The sequence below is a fragment of the Haliotis rubra genome, unplaced genomic scaffold, assembly GCF_003918875.1.
Source record: "Haliotis rubra isolate DU_JTF1 unplaced genomic scaffold, ASM391887v1 Scf324, whole genome shotgun sequence".
Lineage (NCBI taxonomy): Eukaryota > Metazoa > Mollusca > Gastropoda > Lepetellida > Haliotidae > Haliotis > Haliotis rubra.
This window is the reverse complement of record NW_025766996.1, coordinates 201,720-218,867: the sequence shown is the minus strand read 5'-3', so window position 1 is coordinate 218,867 and position 17,148 is coordinate 201,720. Positions and strand designations below refer to the sequence as shown.

At 38.4% G+C, this 17,148-nt stretch overlaps 1 protein-coding gene and 1 long non-coding RNA gene across 5 annotated transcripts in view; one reads left to right on the top strand and one right to left on the bottom strand.

Moving 5' to 3' along the window:
* Positions 1-17,148, bottom strand: part of LOC124283874 (ras-related protein Rab-27A-like) — an 85,843-nt gene that overhangs the window by 54,396 nt on the left and 14,299 nt on the right. The window lies entirely within an intron of this gene.
* Positions 2,410-3,143, top strand: LOC124283876. Its single transcript, XR_006900425.1, has 3 exons — positions 2,410-2,490; positions 2,740-2,966; positions 3,079-3,143. It is a non-coding gene; the product is annotated as an uncharacterized LOC124283876 (long non-coding RNA).

Below are 17,148 nucleotides of genomic sequence, written 5' to 3'. Positions count from 1 at the left end.
AGGCTACAAGAATCGTAGCTGCAATACCAAAATCAAGACTTGCTAACACTGTAGAGCTGAGATCAACTTATGGGGCGGGGCACTGACTCAAGGCTACAAGAATCGAAGCTTCAATGCCTTAATTCAAGACTTGCTAACACCGTAGAGCTGAGACCACCTTATGGGGCGGGGCCAGTGATCGAAATAACGGCCTGCCCGACTGCCCGTGGCCGGTAAACGTTGAGTCGGGCTGCCTGGAAATTCTCTCCACCAGCCCGATGGTCTGGCTGGAATTTTTTATGGTTGACATTTTTCAGTTCGCACTCAGGACGATCATTCCATTTTAACTGTCATGTCATATTTAGATTTAAGAAAGATGAATGGAAGCCACGAGTATACATGGACAACTCTTCTGCCAGTGAAGATAGTAATAGGACACTAAAACTGGCTGGTTTAGTAAGCTACGCTATGATTGGATATCAGTAGGCACATGGTTAAAAAAGAACCAATCAAAGAGAGCGTTACTTACTCGTTTGTATTGGTTACAAAATGGCGGCGTGAGGGAGACCACGATGTCGCAGTCAAAAATATTCAGTTTTTTGACTAATTGTAAAGATTTTCATACCAAAACACAAGAAGAAAAGGATATTGAGAAGAAAGAAAAGAGTAAGGAGTATGAAACAACCCAACGAACACGTAAATACCAGAGTAAGTGGAGCGGTGAATTTCCCTGGTTGATAACCGACCAACAATCTCTGTTTTGTAAAGTATGCAGATCGTGTTACGGCCCGCTGTCGCAAACAAGGATTCCTTCCTCTTATGATAGATATAAACGTGGACCTTTTGTGCTTGGTTGTCTCAATTTGAAACACGATGCTTTAAAAACCCATCATCTGTCATTTGGTCATACTAGGGCCGTGGAATTTCACAAAGCGAAGGAAATGAGACCCGGGAATCTCCAGCGGAGCAATCGATGGAAAACTGAATGCAAAAGCTTTCAAAACCCTGAATACACTGTTTAGCAACTGTCATGCCCTAGCTAAAAATTCAAGACCATTTATGGATTACGTTTGGCAACGAAAACTTGATGCCAGAAAAGGAATTGAAACTGGTAAAGCATATGCATCAGATAAATCTGCTGCTTCGTTTACACAAGCTATTGCAGAAACTGAGAATTTGAAAATTGAACAACAGATTAAAGATGCCAATTTCTTTTCAATATTGAGTGACGGCTCCACAGATGTTAGCACACAAGAAAATGAAATTGTCTACCTCAGATGTGCTATCAGAGGAAAAATCTTTGTATTTTTCGTCAAGTTAATCCATGTCAAAAGAGCAGATTCTCTTGGCATTTATCAAGCATTGCTCAAAGCAATGAACACTTTCACAGATATTCCAGTCAAGAATAGGCTGATTGCCTTTGGTTGTGATGGTGCATCTGTTAACACTGGGAAAAAGAATGGTGTCATCGTCCATCTTCAGAAAAACATTTCTTCTGCCATTGTCATGATTCACTGCATGGCCCACAGATTGAATTGTGCTTCAAGGCAGCTTTCAAAACATCAAAACAGTATGCAGACGTTATGAAAATGCTTCATCTTCTCTACTCTTTCTACAAAGGTTATCTCCAAAGGTAAGTTAACTTTTAATGTCAATCCTTTCTTTTTGTTATTAAAGATAAGATACCGCTTAAGTAATTCAAATTTGTGAAAATGATTATTATAATTAAATGTTTCAATTGCTCTTGTAAATAACTAAAAACATGGTGTTTAATTTTACCCAACAAACTGAAAGGTATTAAAATCTGAAGGACTTGGCAGTTAGCATACACATTTTAAAACTGTAATGACAGTTAAGAATTAAGGCTTCAGTTCTTCACATTCATTGTTGGTTTAATTTACCCTTATTTATTCATAAATTTTAATTTGACTATGTAATTTTTTTAGTTTTGTAAACTTCTGTTTCATGAAGTACATAATTTTATTGTCTTTGCTTTTTATAATTGTTTTTGTAATTTATAATTTGTACACCAATTTTATTTTGTTTAATTTCAGTAAATTGTACAGCCATGAAACTTCATAATTTCATTAGCTTACTTGCAAGTTCAAGGTTGAAGGTTTGTTTATTTTTAGTTTTGCTTCAGTATTGAGTTCAATCAATTTAGTACTGTTTAAAATATCATACAATCAGATTATAATGGCTTCTTTGAGCATAAGTTTGGCAAATGTTCTTTTTTCTAAATTTTCTGCTTGTCAGTGACAGTCAGTGTTTGACAGTTATAAAAGAATTAGATGTTGAGCTTACTGTTGTTTGAATTTGTCAAACTTATTATGTGTTTTATTAATGATAAAAATTTTGATTCAGATCAATGCTAAAGGGATCTTTTGAATCACTTGGTGTTGCACCAGTGATGCCTACGAGGATTGGGGCACCAGATGGGTTGGGCATACTGTCACAGCTCTGCAGCAGTTGTGGAAAGGCTATAAAGCTTTTGTTCACCATACTGGCCAGGTAATATTTCTGTAACATAAGTAATGATATTTGTGAAACATCAAACTTCTCTGGCATCTTTTAAAGATATTAATAAAATATCAAACTTTTCTTTGCCGGTTCGGCACTGACTAAACGAAAAAAACTAAAATTCAAAACTAAACAAGCAGCTCACCTGTTTAAAACCATCTTGCACAATATTGAGTTACTGCTATAAATTATCAAGTTCCAATGTTACTAATTTCAGTGTTCATGTTAATCTTGTTACAGACAGCAGGGCCTGGCAGTGGTGCAGACAGTTCTGCTCAGATCAAAGCAAAGTCCCTCTTCAAGCTCCTAACACAGAGATCACTTATAGTGTATGCTCATTTCCTTCATGACGTCCTGAACACATTGAGCAAACTATCAGCAGAACTACAACGAAAGGATGTGACCATCCATGAGTGCCACTAACAGTTAAAGGCTACTATTGCTACTCTGGAACAGATGAAAGAAAAGTAAGTCATTTTGTTGAGAAAGTTTTTGTTTTATTTTTTAATATTGCAAATTCATCTATGTTTTGATTTTGCATATTACATTATTAACAGTTTGCACTGTGTTTAATTTTAGACCTGGATTTCATCTACGTGCAGTAGAGAATAAGAACACTTTCCATGGCCAGTCACTGTCTGAGAGGCTGTTTCATCGCCCACTCTGAAAAAGGTGCTCAATGAAGTCATCATATCCATGTCAAGTCGTTTCTCCGACATAACTGATTCTCTACTTTCTGCATCCTCCCTTGCAGATTTGAAGTCATGGCCAGATACATTTGATTCAGGTGTGTTGTATATTATGCAAAAACTCCTAATTTATTGAGTATTTATGTCATGGATGAACTTTTGAGAGGCATTCTAGTATGTGAGGCATTTTACGCCATTAATATGTTAACAGATGATGATTTCATAATACAATTCATGAAACATGTCAGTTGCAATCATGAAACAACAAATGCTCCATATGGCATTTATTTTTGCAAATGTGATCTTTTTCAAAGAGTTTGGAGCAGACAAACTTACAGCCATCACACAGACCACTACAGAGAGTTCCTCACCAACCGCACTGACATTGAGCTTGATCTGATTGACCAGGAGTGGATGAGTCTAAAACTAAGATCTACAATAGGTAAAGAAAACAATTGCAGGCCATGATTTATCTTCTTCTTATTGTATAGACATCAGTAATTACAGTGCACTTGTGTTTTATAGTCTCTATAGACAAATACAAGATGCATGCTGTGGAAAGTATCATTCAGGGTTATCACTCACTCTATGAATGCAAAGGCTTATATACACTTGGTGATGTACATTGCATTTCATATCTACAGTTTAGGTATGTTCAAAAGGGAACTGTCAAGTATGGATGCTTGTAACTAACATGGGAAATAAACATCAGCTATGTTGAATTACTAAAGAAAGTAAAGAAGAAATGTTTATGTTAGTAAGGTTTTGAATATAGTCTGCCTAAAGTAAAATGATAACCTTCATTCAGTTATAAAATGTGATATCGTTATTTTCAGTCACAAGCCTTCAGAACTGTCCTGGAATGTTGTGTGGGAAACCTATGGAGAGACACACAAGAATTGTCTGCACATGATTGACCTTCTGTTGACTTTACCTGGCTCCACAGCAGAATGTGAACGTGGATTTTCTCAGCTAAAAATTATCAAAACGGAAATCAGAAACAAACTGAGCAGCTCCACAGTGTCAAATCTCTTGACAGTCCAACTAAATTCTGAAGAGGTGGAAGATTACGATGCAACTCAGGCCATCCATCATTGGTTGCGAGTAAAACCTCGCAGAACACGACACCTAGAAAGAAAACTCACCACTCTCACAGCTAAAGATGACAATGATACTGTTTATGTTGAGAATGAAACAGAACTGCAAGATCCAGCTCTCAAGGCAACAGTAGAGGACTCTGACAGTTCTGATGATAGTTGTTATGATTCTGAAGAATCTGTTGTCTCGAAAGTGACTACTCTGACTGTGACATTGATATCTAGCTCAAAGTTGTATAAGCACACAGTGCACAGGTTGTAAATATTTAATGGTTCATTAAGTTATTGTTCATAATAAGTTGCTTTCCAGGGCTCGATTATTTACAGACCGCCTCCATATAGTTGGAATATTGCTGAGTGTGGAATAAAAATGAACTCACTCACTCATAATATGTTGCCTAATCAATACAAATTTGATTTATGAATGATATGTGTTTGTTTTGTCAGTTATTGCAAAATGTAAATTAAAAAGTGGGCAGGCAACTTTCAAGTTGGGCAGGCAACATTTATGGGCCACCAGCCCGCTGTCAGGTTGAGTTGAAAAATTATTTCACCTGTGGGACATCGAACCTGGATCTTCAGCATGATGAGCGGACGTTTAACCATTAGGCCACCCCACTATGCCTCAATATGTTAGTGAACTCGCTTGACCCAGAATCCCTATGGAGCAGAATAAGTCAGATGACAGTATATTCATGACTGCAGGCCCCAGAGGCTGGTTTAACTGCTGGCCCTCTGGCCTGTGGCCAGCAATAATAACAAAGGGCCATTATAGCAAGGGAAGTCTCTTGGGTCAGATATAAACAAGCATACTCAAACAGAATATAGTCTTGCTCAAAATTTCTGAAATGTTTATCGATAATCAATCAATATTCAGTTGATGATTAATTATCTCTATTATATATTTTAATAGTTGTAATATATAGCTTGGACATTTCACTACCGTAACTAGGGGTGAAACGATACGCTCTTACTATGGTACAGTACGTATTACAGTACAAGGCCTTCGATTCAGTCCCTTTTGCTGCGGTATATGAGATATGATCGTAATGCAGAATATTGATTAGCAACAAGAGCCAAACCTTATATTGTTTAATAGCATGGAAAGAAATAATCATAATCTTTGTTATTTTGAATGAACAAAACTGTCATTTTATGACTAGATAGAAACGACAATACGAAAACCGAACATTTCAATTTTTTTTTATAGCATTACGGTATACCGAACTGAAGGCAAAATACCGCGGTATACCGTTTCACCCCTTTCAGAAATCCTGCCACAGAACTTCCATCTGTCTTACAACTAACTTGCCATTACACAATGCCATTTTAGAAAGTGGTCAAATGTAACATATGCTATATTTGGGATTACCGCGGGAAGCCGCGGTGGCTGAGCGGTCTAGGCATCTGACTTTGTGTGCTGGTGCCTGACTCTGAGGGTGTGGGTTATAATCCCAGATGGGACTCAACCCAACAAAAGTACTAGAATCTGTACTTTACTAAGAAAGTGTAATCCCAAATATAACATATGTTAAACTATCTTGGAACCCGTGCAGATCCGGGCTGGATTTGGTCTTCCGCAAACTAATGGGATGAGGTGGTCAGGCTCGCTGACTTTGTCAATACATGTCACTGTACATTAGGGCTGCAACGAATACACTATGTGGCGAATATGATACGTATCATGAATATTGGGTAACAAATACAAATAGTTATTCACGAATACAGTATTGTAGTTAAAGGTCACATAAACCCTAGGGGGTAAAAATACATAAATCACTAACTGGCATCGTTATAAATGAAACCCCGTCATTAAAACTACTCATTTCGACCTTTAATTGACTTAAATCGACCTTTTTGACAACAGTGCACAATTCTCACCCGCGAACGAAATTTCAGCCAATCAGAGCGGCGCGCCTCTGTGACGTCATATGAGGAATAGCTTTGAGGGCCGATGCAGAATTCATCTACATTTTAGGGGTTAAATTATCTTGTTTACAGGCTTGTATAAACCTGAAATCGTGACAATTGTTGTGGAAAATTAAAGCTATATGTTCTCACAATCTACTGTCATTTAATTTTGTCTCCTGCTTTGCCTAGTTTCCGAGTTACAACTTGTTTTCATAGACGATTTTTTCAAAATCGATTGGTGTCGTTAGGCCCTATTTGTATAATGGCTGATCTAAATTGATCCCATTTCTGTGTTTTTTTTACCTCGATATTTAATCATGTCATGTAAACATCTGTTTGTATTCTCAAAACAGTATCGGCCCATAAGTTTTCACATGCAATACAGCAATTAATAGTCCTTGTTGTAACCTGTGTTAGGTGATATAAACCTACACATGTTATTTGTCATCATTCACTTGATGGTCAGTTAATGAATTTATAACAGGTGTAATTAGTGGTAACACACTTAGATTACCCGACAAAGGTTCCCATTTGGCATTTCTTGTGTCTGGAGTAAATATTCAACATTATAAACATCGATCAAAGGATTAACCGATAACACGCTGATTGATTAATTACTTTTATCTTACACAGCGGAATTGTCAAAAGGTAGTGTTTATGTATGTAAATTTACTAATCTATACTGAATACACTCTGTCGGTGTGCGGTGTTCATGATAAAAACAACGTCCTTCTTTCAAAGGATTAACCGGCAATACATTGATTGATTGCCCATTATTGGCTAACTAAATTACTGTTTTTAAAGAAAGGCGGACATTATGCAATTAGTTGCCAGGTGTGCTATCTTGGGTGACCAATGAGACTATACACCAATACCTGAAAAAGATTTATCACTTTTTTCGTGTATTAAACTGTTAAAAGACACATCATTTGGAACAGTTTTGTGGATATTGATGGATACATTCCTCGAACAAGGTAATGGCCTGATATTGTTCCTATCTTTAATCTGTTTTAATTTTAATATTTGCATTTTGTTTTTATTCATTTGTCGTAACATTCAACAGAATCATTGTTTTCGCCGTGAAGTGTAATGAGACAGACAACATGCTCTAGGGTGTGTGTGCTGAATTATGATTCACATTGGCAAACTATAAAATGTCTAGATATTACAGTTCTGTTATAAATTCACTATAAGTATCAGCAGATCGTCTGCTTTTTATTTAGTTTCAAAATGCATACAAGTATGATAATAAACTAATTAGGATTATAAGACCAAATATAAAGACTCACATTGACTAGTATCTACATACTGGTGAGTGGACATTAACCATGGGAATGTAGCAAGAAATTTATCGCGCAGCAGTATTGTGACTTCGACCCCACCTGCGCTTCGTGGAAGAAATCGTTATGTTATAAGTTGTGTCATGCAAAACCCGTTTGGTTATGATTCCAATACATATTTAACTACAGTAGAAAGTAGTCTTGATTTTCTAACTTGATGAAAACAAACTATAATCTCATTAATTCTAACAGATTTTTATTTTTTAAAAATGCATACTGTCGGGAACATCCGCCAGTCTGAGGATAAATGGTATTTAGGTTTGTTTTCACCGAATTACTAAAATCAAAACTACTTTCTACTGGTAGTAAAATATGTATTTTATTGATGGCCAATAGGATTTTGCATGACATAGCGTATAACATAACAATTTCTCTCGTGGCAGCGAGGTGGGTGTCAATATAATACTACTTACAATATTATTGTTACTTCGACCACAACCTCACTTCCGAGGAAGAAATCGTTATGTTACAAGTTGTGTCATAGAAAATCTTTATGGTCATCAATCATATGCATATTTTACTACAACTAGTAAGTAGTTTTGATTCTTTAACTTCCGTGAAGCGATCTGAACACAAGTAAGATATCGTTTCAGGCTTCCTGGCGCCGCGACGCACTCACAAACATAACCCATTTAGCACGAACTGCTGCGGGTCCTGTGGAAATCTGTGCATGGTGACACCATCGCCCGACCCTAGGAGCAATTGGCTAACAAAGCAACGATTCGGCATGTCGCCGTTGATGTCGAGAAATCATCAAAATGATGAGCGTGCTACACACTTTCTATACAACTAACTGAAAATCGTTCCTCATATGACGTCACTGCAGTGCTCTGGCGACAGAGTTACGTAACCTGTCTGTGGTTTCGCTTGGCGTGCGAGAGGGAAGCAGGCTACTTTTTGGCCACTTTTAATCGCTCGGTATTAATTAACCACAAGTTTTTAAAGAATAAATTTGGTGTTCCGCATAAGACTAACCACAAATCTTTCATATGTAATGGTTAAAAGAGTAACAAAAAACAAAGTTTAGTGGTTCTTTAAGTGATTGATGTACAATATGGAATGCCCATGTTGACAGTTTTGATTTGTCACAGCAATAACATGACACTCAAATTTGGTATGTAATAGTTATAATCGACAGTACCATGTGCAGTCTTGGCAAACTAACATGACTTGCTCTACTGCAATGCTAGTACATGTTCCATTCTTGCATATCTCACTTTGGAAAGGACATAAGGGTTCAAGTAAAACATGCTCCCTTAAAAAAATCGTAAATATTCGTTAATATTCGGTTCTGGTGACCACGAATAACGAATTGAATTCATGAAGGGCTACGGTTCGATTCACTGAATATGCGAGTGAATCATTACAGCCTTACTGTACATGAATTTCCAGGAATATTGCTAAAATCATCATAAAACTACCCTCATTCACTACAACACTCCGAAAATAGTTTTACACCTATCACTGACCAATCAAAATGCCTCTTCTGAAAGATGATACAGCATAGATGGACATTCAAAACTGTGACATTTTGCAGACAACCATCAGAATCTTTAATATCGAAACATAAACAATATCATCAACCGTTTATCTGGATATGTTTCCCAGAGTACTAAAACAGGAGAGATAAGTCATTTTCTTGCAATACTTTGCATGTATATGTGAATCAGCATTCAAAACTTAATTCCAGTATTGTGACATTGTCACTTGATTCAATCGTGAAAGAAAAGAATATATGGACTAGACATCTAATTTTGTCACTGTAACATTGAAAACAGAATGAAATTGCCATGATCTTCAAGATACAAATGTCATTCATATTACTTTACCAATTCTGATGGAATTCTTCCATATCATAACTCAAACTGAAAATAACTGCAGGCATCTTGGATAACAACTAGTCGACGTTCTAGAAAATAAACCAATGAAAACCCCTGAGCTACAGCATTGAATCTGTAACGGCTTTCATATTTTGCCACCTCATTTCTTGTTCATATCACCATGGCGATATAATTTACTGGACAAGAAAAATCGGTTACATGGTTACTATAGCTATTAACATTATATATCATCAAGCAAATGAGTGAGTGAGTGAGTGAGTGAGAGAGTGAGCTAGGTTTTAGGCTGTATTTAATAATATTTCAGCAATATCAGAGTGAGTGAGTGAGTGAGGGGTTTTTTTGGTCGTTTTCAGAATATCATGGTGAGAGCACTAGAAATGGGTTCACACATTGTACCTGGAGTAGAACCTGGATCTTCCCTGTAAAAAGTGAAAGCCTTAACCACTAGGCTACCAAACTGCCCTATATCATCACGCAAAGATATGAAACAAAAAATGGAAAGTAATTTTTCAATTGACCTTAGCTATTGTACAAATAGAATATGTTCTTCTTAATCTGCAAGCAATACCAGTACCTTAATTTATATCTGTGATCCAAAAAACATCACAGACACAACCTGAACTTGTTTGAGTGGCATTTAGAAGTTGGTGTGATGAGGTGAGGTGAAATTGGGTTTAACGTCGTACTTGAGAATATTTCGCTCATATGATATGCGTGTGTATGTGTATGTGCGACTGCTTGTACTAGCCCCGACTGAAGCTGGTTTTATAGTGCTAGCCCACTGAGATACCATGCCGCAGTGAAGCATGAATATCCCACTCAGACACATTATTCTGACTCCGAGCCGACCAGTCCTTGTTGTACCCATTAATGCCGAGCACCAGGCAGGGACCAAAAAGTACCATATCTTAACATCTTTTGGTATGACGCTGTCGGGGATCGAACCCGCGACCTTCCGCTCTCCGGGCGGACACTCTAACCACTATACCATGGAGGCGGTAGTTGGTGTGATGAACAACAGGGAGAGTTCTATGGATATACAACTTCTTTATTATAATGTAAGCAATGTTTTGGTGTAGCTGCTGACACTTGCTTTATACTAGTGTTAGCATCTACACAGAATCGTCGCTAACACTGTAATAAAGAAGCTGTATATCCACAGAACTTTCCCCATTGTTTAAACATAGCCTTGCCTAATTGGACCAGGTCATTGACCATATGATGGTAATTAATTGGCCAACCATCCAGATAAACATGATAAATAGGTTAAGATTTTGGTATTAACATGATTTCCATAGCAACAATTGTACAAACAAGCATTTTGATATATTTTTAGGTACAATTTCCTCCTGTTTTCTGGTAAACAACTCTGCCTTTCCCACGATATGGGCTCCTTACAAGATAAGAAAATTTGACCACTCTGAGATCAAAATATCCTGTAATTTTCGGAAGATTACATGCTATTATTTATTCAAGTTGCCATGGTAACTGATTGCAACTGCTGGAAATACGATTATCCCTCTACATTATTATGCACATTACCATTAGAGAGAGAGAGTTACCAGAGTGAGTGAGTGAGTGAGTGAATTATAATAGCCTAAAAAGTAATGAGTTTGGACAACACAAATACAGTTTCAAAAACATTCTTTTCATTGGATTCTCATCTAAAGTTCAGAAAAAGAAGAACTGAAAATCAATCCTTGAAACACCTTTTTATTCTATATTCCCCATGATTTTTTCGTTTTTTTTTAAAAATTCCCCAAAATCTTTTTAAAAAACCTAAAGATGAGCATGACCTATTATAACACTGAATCCACACAAAGTGTTGGCACACTTAAATTCCAAAGGGCACATATAACAGCATAACAGGTGCCCACTAGCACACTTCAAAGTCGTCTATACCTTAATGATGGCAAATATGTACTATGAGAACATATGTAACATGTTTAGGAAATGTGGACTTTCTAGCCAAGATAAACATGCAGGTATATGATACCTTCTTTCACACAACAATGCAACTCATTTATTCAGATACTTCTATTCTCATCTCTGCGTGACCGCCTCCGTGGTGTAGTGGTTAGAGCGTCCGCCCGGAGAGCGGAAGGTCGCGGGTTCGATCCCCGACCGTGTCATACCAAAATGCGTTAAATTATGGTACTTGTTGGTCCCTGCCTGGCGCTCGGCATTAATGGGTACAACAAGGACTGGTCGGCTCGGAGTCAGTATAATGTGTCTGAGTGGGGTATTCATGCTTCACTGTGGCATGGTGTCTCAGTGGGCTAGCACTATAAAACCAGCTTCAGTCTGGGCTAGTACAAGCAGCACGTACACATACACACACATGCGCCATCATATGAGTGAAATATTCTCAAGCACGACGTAAAACCCAATTTCACCTCACCTCGAACACACGCTCACCTGTAGCAGAGTCAGTACATCCGTAGACGGCTACAGCTTCTTAAACAGTGAGTCAGCACCCCTCCCGTGTTAAATACAGGAGGCCAGGTAAGTAATTTCACCTCACCTCACCTCACCTCATCTCTGCCTGATCATTGTATCTCAACATATTCCAATGGAAATAATATTATGATATCATTAAAAAAATATTTGGCTCTGATGTTAAATAAATCACCACTACAGACTTCCCACATTTTTGTGATATTTTTCTATGATTTCTCCAGACAAATATTGCTTTTTTCCTGACACAACAATATATGTCCTAGGGAATTTTGATACCTGTAAACATATATTAATGTGCCTGAAATAAAATAATATTTGATATACGGTTTCCAATCTCCCCTAACAGCTGTCCATTCACACCTTAATTGATAAGATGACACAACAAAATTTAAAAATCAAGTGTAGCAATTTTTCTTTAACTCTTTAACTATCTATATTGACATATAACCTATATAGAATATATAATACAGTTTTGTAAAACAAAAAAACCCCAAGATTATTCAATAATTTTTTCATGATTTCATCCATTTTATCAAATTCCATGATTTTTCAAGGCTGGAAAATGCAATGTGAAGTTTCCAGGTATTCCAGGTCTTGAGGGAACCCTGCACCATCAGATGTCATCCGAGATTTTCAATGTTTCACAATGTCAGAAAAATGAGTCACAAAAACTACCCCAAAAGATTTTGTTACAAAAAAAATCCCTAAAATATAATAGTTGGTCCCTACGGATAAGACAGAAATATGATTCGGATCTGTCGTTCACAATGTTTACAGGACTGCTGGAGGAATCTACAGTACAGGCAAAGTTAGTGAGTGAGTTGGGTTTTACGCTGCTTTTATCAATATTCCAGCAATATCACGGCTGGTGACACCAGAAATGGGCTTCACACATTGTACCCACGCGGGGAATCGAACCCGGGTCTTTGGCGTGATTAGCGAACGCTTTAGCCACAAGGCTATCCCACCAGCCCTAGTACAGACAGAGAACACAAGAACACAGTGCCAACAGAAACATTCCTGCCTAATTACTGCCACCGATTATATGGCAATTGACAAGAACTTCTCTGGCGCTGAAGAGCTATCGTAAAGTGATTATGTCCATGGAAGGAGAGGAACTCCGTGTTATACAAACCCTGGTCAGCCATTAAAGGCACCTGAGGGACATTATCGTCCATTTGAACTGACCCTTCAGTATGATGGTTGATTTCATATGGTTACAGATTGTGCCTATGTTGACACTACGGTGATTATAGTCCAGATCTTGCGGGAAGAGTAATACGACCTATTATCGCACGGGAAGATGTCAAGAGTTGAATCAACATGGACTAGCTCATAATTCATTGCTGACTAGTTATTGAGGTTCTCTCAATGCTAGTCTGTAGAGGTTTTGGTCTCTACACTGACAGAAGTCATGGACATACTCTGAGATATGATTAGAGGTGGGGGAAATGTGATTTAATGACTTGTTCAAGATTATTGCACTTCAGGGGTGGAAATAACCCATTGCCCGACGTCCAAGTCCAGTGTTTTTTCTGTTGGGCAAGCAAATTTGTATATCACACTGTACCGGTGTCCAGTTGACTTTCCAATGTTAATTATGTTGTTTATTTTAAAAAATCAACAAGAAAACTGGCCGGTATAGTGGAAAAATTATCAGGGCAAGTGATTTTACATGTGCCACTGTTCCGGAGTACACTAGCAATTTTAAAGTTATTTCCACCCCTGCACTTACTCAGCGATACGAATTTGTGTGCATGCAGTGTGTGTGCATGCGTGTGTGTGTGTGTGTGTGTGTGTGTGTGTGTGTGTGTGTGTGTGTGTGTGTGTGTGTGTGTGTGTGTGTGTGTGCGTGCTAGGGCTGGGACGATTCACCGATACATCATGATACATTTTAGTTTGATACAGTTATCGTATCATCAACTGGTGTATCGATACAAACCGATACACAACTTTTTTTCAAAACTGTATTATCATAAGCATGTTAAAGTACTTATGTAGAGAAAAATATGTTAGTATGATAGAGTTACTTGTTTGATTATTACAACAGTGTTATTGTTATACACAAATACCTTCAAATAAATCATTTTAAATCTAAATAACTGTGTCATTCTTTCAAGGCGTATGTATCATGATACGTATCGTATCGCAGGTAAAATATTGTGATACGTATCGCATCGTGACATAGTGTATCGTCCCAGCCCTGGTGCGTGCACGTGTGTGTGCGTGTGTGTTTCCGTGTGTGTGAAGCTGTCTGCTTGTGCTTGTATGAACTCACACTGGACACAAAGACTAACACTTAGTATCTGAATATATAGAAAATAATAATCCACTTTAAATTGAGTGAGCGAGTGAGCTGAATATTGCTGACTGCGCCGTAAAACTAAACTCACTCACTCACTCAATACCCTGAACGTGCTAAAAACACCAACAGAGCACTCCCATCCTCCAACCCCATTTTTGTAAAGACCTGTGAAAACCTGGGTTAGAATTCTTCAGCAACCAAAACTTGCAGTGAGATGAGAAGTAAGTTTTGTTAGTTTGATGTTTGACGCCACACTCAGCCATATTCTAGATATATGGCAGTGGTCTGTAAATAATCGAGTCTGGACCAGACAATCCAGTGATCAACAGCATGAGCATCGATCTGAGCAATTGGGAACCGATGACATGTGTCAACCAAGTCTGACCACCCGATCCCATTAGTCGCCTCTTTCATTTTAAATTTAAAAGGAGACCAAGTGACATGGGGGACTCAGAACCCGAGGAAAACCAAGATTTGCTACATTTAGGACTTTAGCCACAGAAAGGTCTGGGTGGAAGGAATATAATGTGGGTCAGAGACAGAGAGAAAAACAATTTTGTATTTTGTACAGGCCCACTCCGATACCATGCTACAGATTTACATGGATAGCCAACTCACACACAGAATACATGGATCTGGTCACTTCCGTTTTATCTTGTTAATTATTACCTATCGTCAGACAGGGCAACAAGTACGAAATTAATGTGATATGGTACCGCGAGATTGAATCACTGAAATCCTCATACATCCATATACACTAGACACACATGCCATCTGCCGGGCATAGTTGCCGTCTGCTTAGATAAGAGTATTACTCTGTGAGGTCATCCTATCACAGACAGGAAATGTCGGTCTGTATGGATGAGCCGAGACATGCGGCAGACGTAAAGGTGAAAATATACATGTGTGTGATACTCAGTCTACCCTGTGTTACGCATGTCACTCGGTCGTCAGTTTTTCCATCTTTACGTCTGCCGTCTACATGGAATAGACGAGACATGCGGCAGACGTAAAGGTGAAAATATACATGTGTGCGATACTCAGTCTACCCTGGTCACCAGGTCACTCGGTCGTCAGTGTTTCCATCTTTACGTCTGCCGTCTACATGGAATAGACGAGACATGCAGCAGACACAGATTAGATGAGACAGACAGCTGACGTAGATTAGATGAGACAGACAGCTGACGTAGACGTGAAAACATGCATGAGTGTGATACTCAGTCTACCTAACGTCAAACAAGCCAGTGTTTCTACTTTTACGTCTGCTGCCTATATAGAGTGTAATATTCACCCTACCTGCTGTTCACCTAGCAGTGAATGGGTACCAGGTAGGATAACAAATGCAAGTCATAACAAGAAGTGCAATAATCCTTATCATGGTGATAAACTCCATTTCGCATATCTATGATTCCACTTCTACGTCTGCTGTCTCAATTCAGACATGTACACAGCCACGCAATAACTCTTACACAATCTGCCTCAACATCACACGTAGCTTGAAGATGTCTCAGCATGCTCAGAGCTAAGCGAATCATAATCCCAACATTTTACGGCTTATGATAGTCATGCTGCTAGATCTCTTTGCGCACTGGGCCCTGTGAATACAGTGAGGTTGTCTGCAACCCATGCTTGTCGTAAGAGGCGACTAACGGGATCGGGTGGTCAGACTCGCTGACTTGGCTGACACGTCATCGGTTCCCAATCGCGCAGATCGATGCTCATGTTGTTGATCACTGGATTGTCTGGTCCAGACTCGATTATATACACACTGACGCCATATAGCTGGAATATTGCTGAGTGCGGCGTAAAACTAAACTCACTCACTAACTTACTTTAAAGAACACAGCTCTCCACATGACTAAGCAGGCAAAGTCAGCTCTTTGTCATGAACCTTTTGTCATCACTGAGAATGTATTCAACAAACTGATGGTGTTTACAATACCACACGCCCTGGCATTTCACCGAGGTGGTGTGACCTCCGCAGTGCAGATGTATACCTGCCTTTGTCAAGACTTTCACAATTACGAAATGTCACTAGATCATATTCGCTGCTTTGTGTCATGTTTTCTTTTCTCTTGTTTTCAGAGACATTTTTTATTTACAAAATAGGATGGTAAAGTACATTCAAATGTTACCCTAACTCATGAATGCTGTAAAGGCTATTTACCCTTTAACCAAAAAAAACAACAATTGAGTGGGCTGAGTGAGTGAGTGAGTGAGTGAGTGAGTGAGTGAGTACGCTTTTAGCAATATTCCAGCAATATTTCGTCGGGGAACACCAGAAATAAGCTTCACACATTGTACCCATGTGGGGAATCGAACCCCGGTTTTTGGCATGACGATTAACTTAACGCTTTAACCACTAGGCTACCCCCACTGTCCCCTACACAGTTGAGAGACATTGACATGTGTCAACTAAGTCAGTGAGCCTGACCACCTGATTCTGTTAGTTGCCTCTTACGACAAGCATGGGTTGCAGACAACCAATTCTTATCCAGAGGTAGGGTGAGGTGAAATTGGGTTTAACGTTGTGCTTGAGAATATTTCGCTCATATGACGACGGGCATGCATGTGTATGTTTATGTGCGGCTGCTTGTACTAGCCCAGACTTAAGCTGGTTTTATAGTGCTAGCCCAATTTTGAGCTTTCAACATGTTTAGTGGCTTTATACTGATCTGAATCATAAAGAATCTAAATTCTATTTGAAGAACATCAGTCGACACCATGATCTACTTGGATGAAAACATCACTCATTGACAACAGGCTTTTGCATTTTCCCATGATCACACCCATAAATTAATTACTTTTTAAAATAATTAAATTGTGCCTTAAAAGACTATGAATAAAAAAATCTTTTGAAATATAAAAAATGTTAAGTTGAGTGCATATTATTCCCCTGTAAACTGTATATAACAAACAGAATTATCCTTGTCTTTGCTTGTTTAGTGATCATTTGAAAAATGTGGGAAAAGCAATCATCTGAATCAAGATCCTGGTAATTTGGGA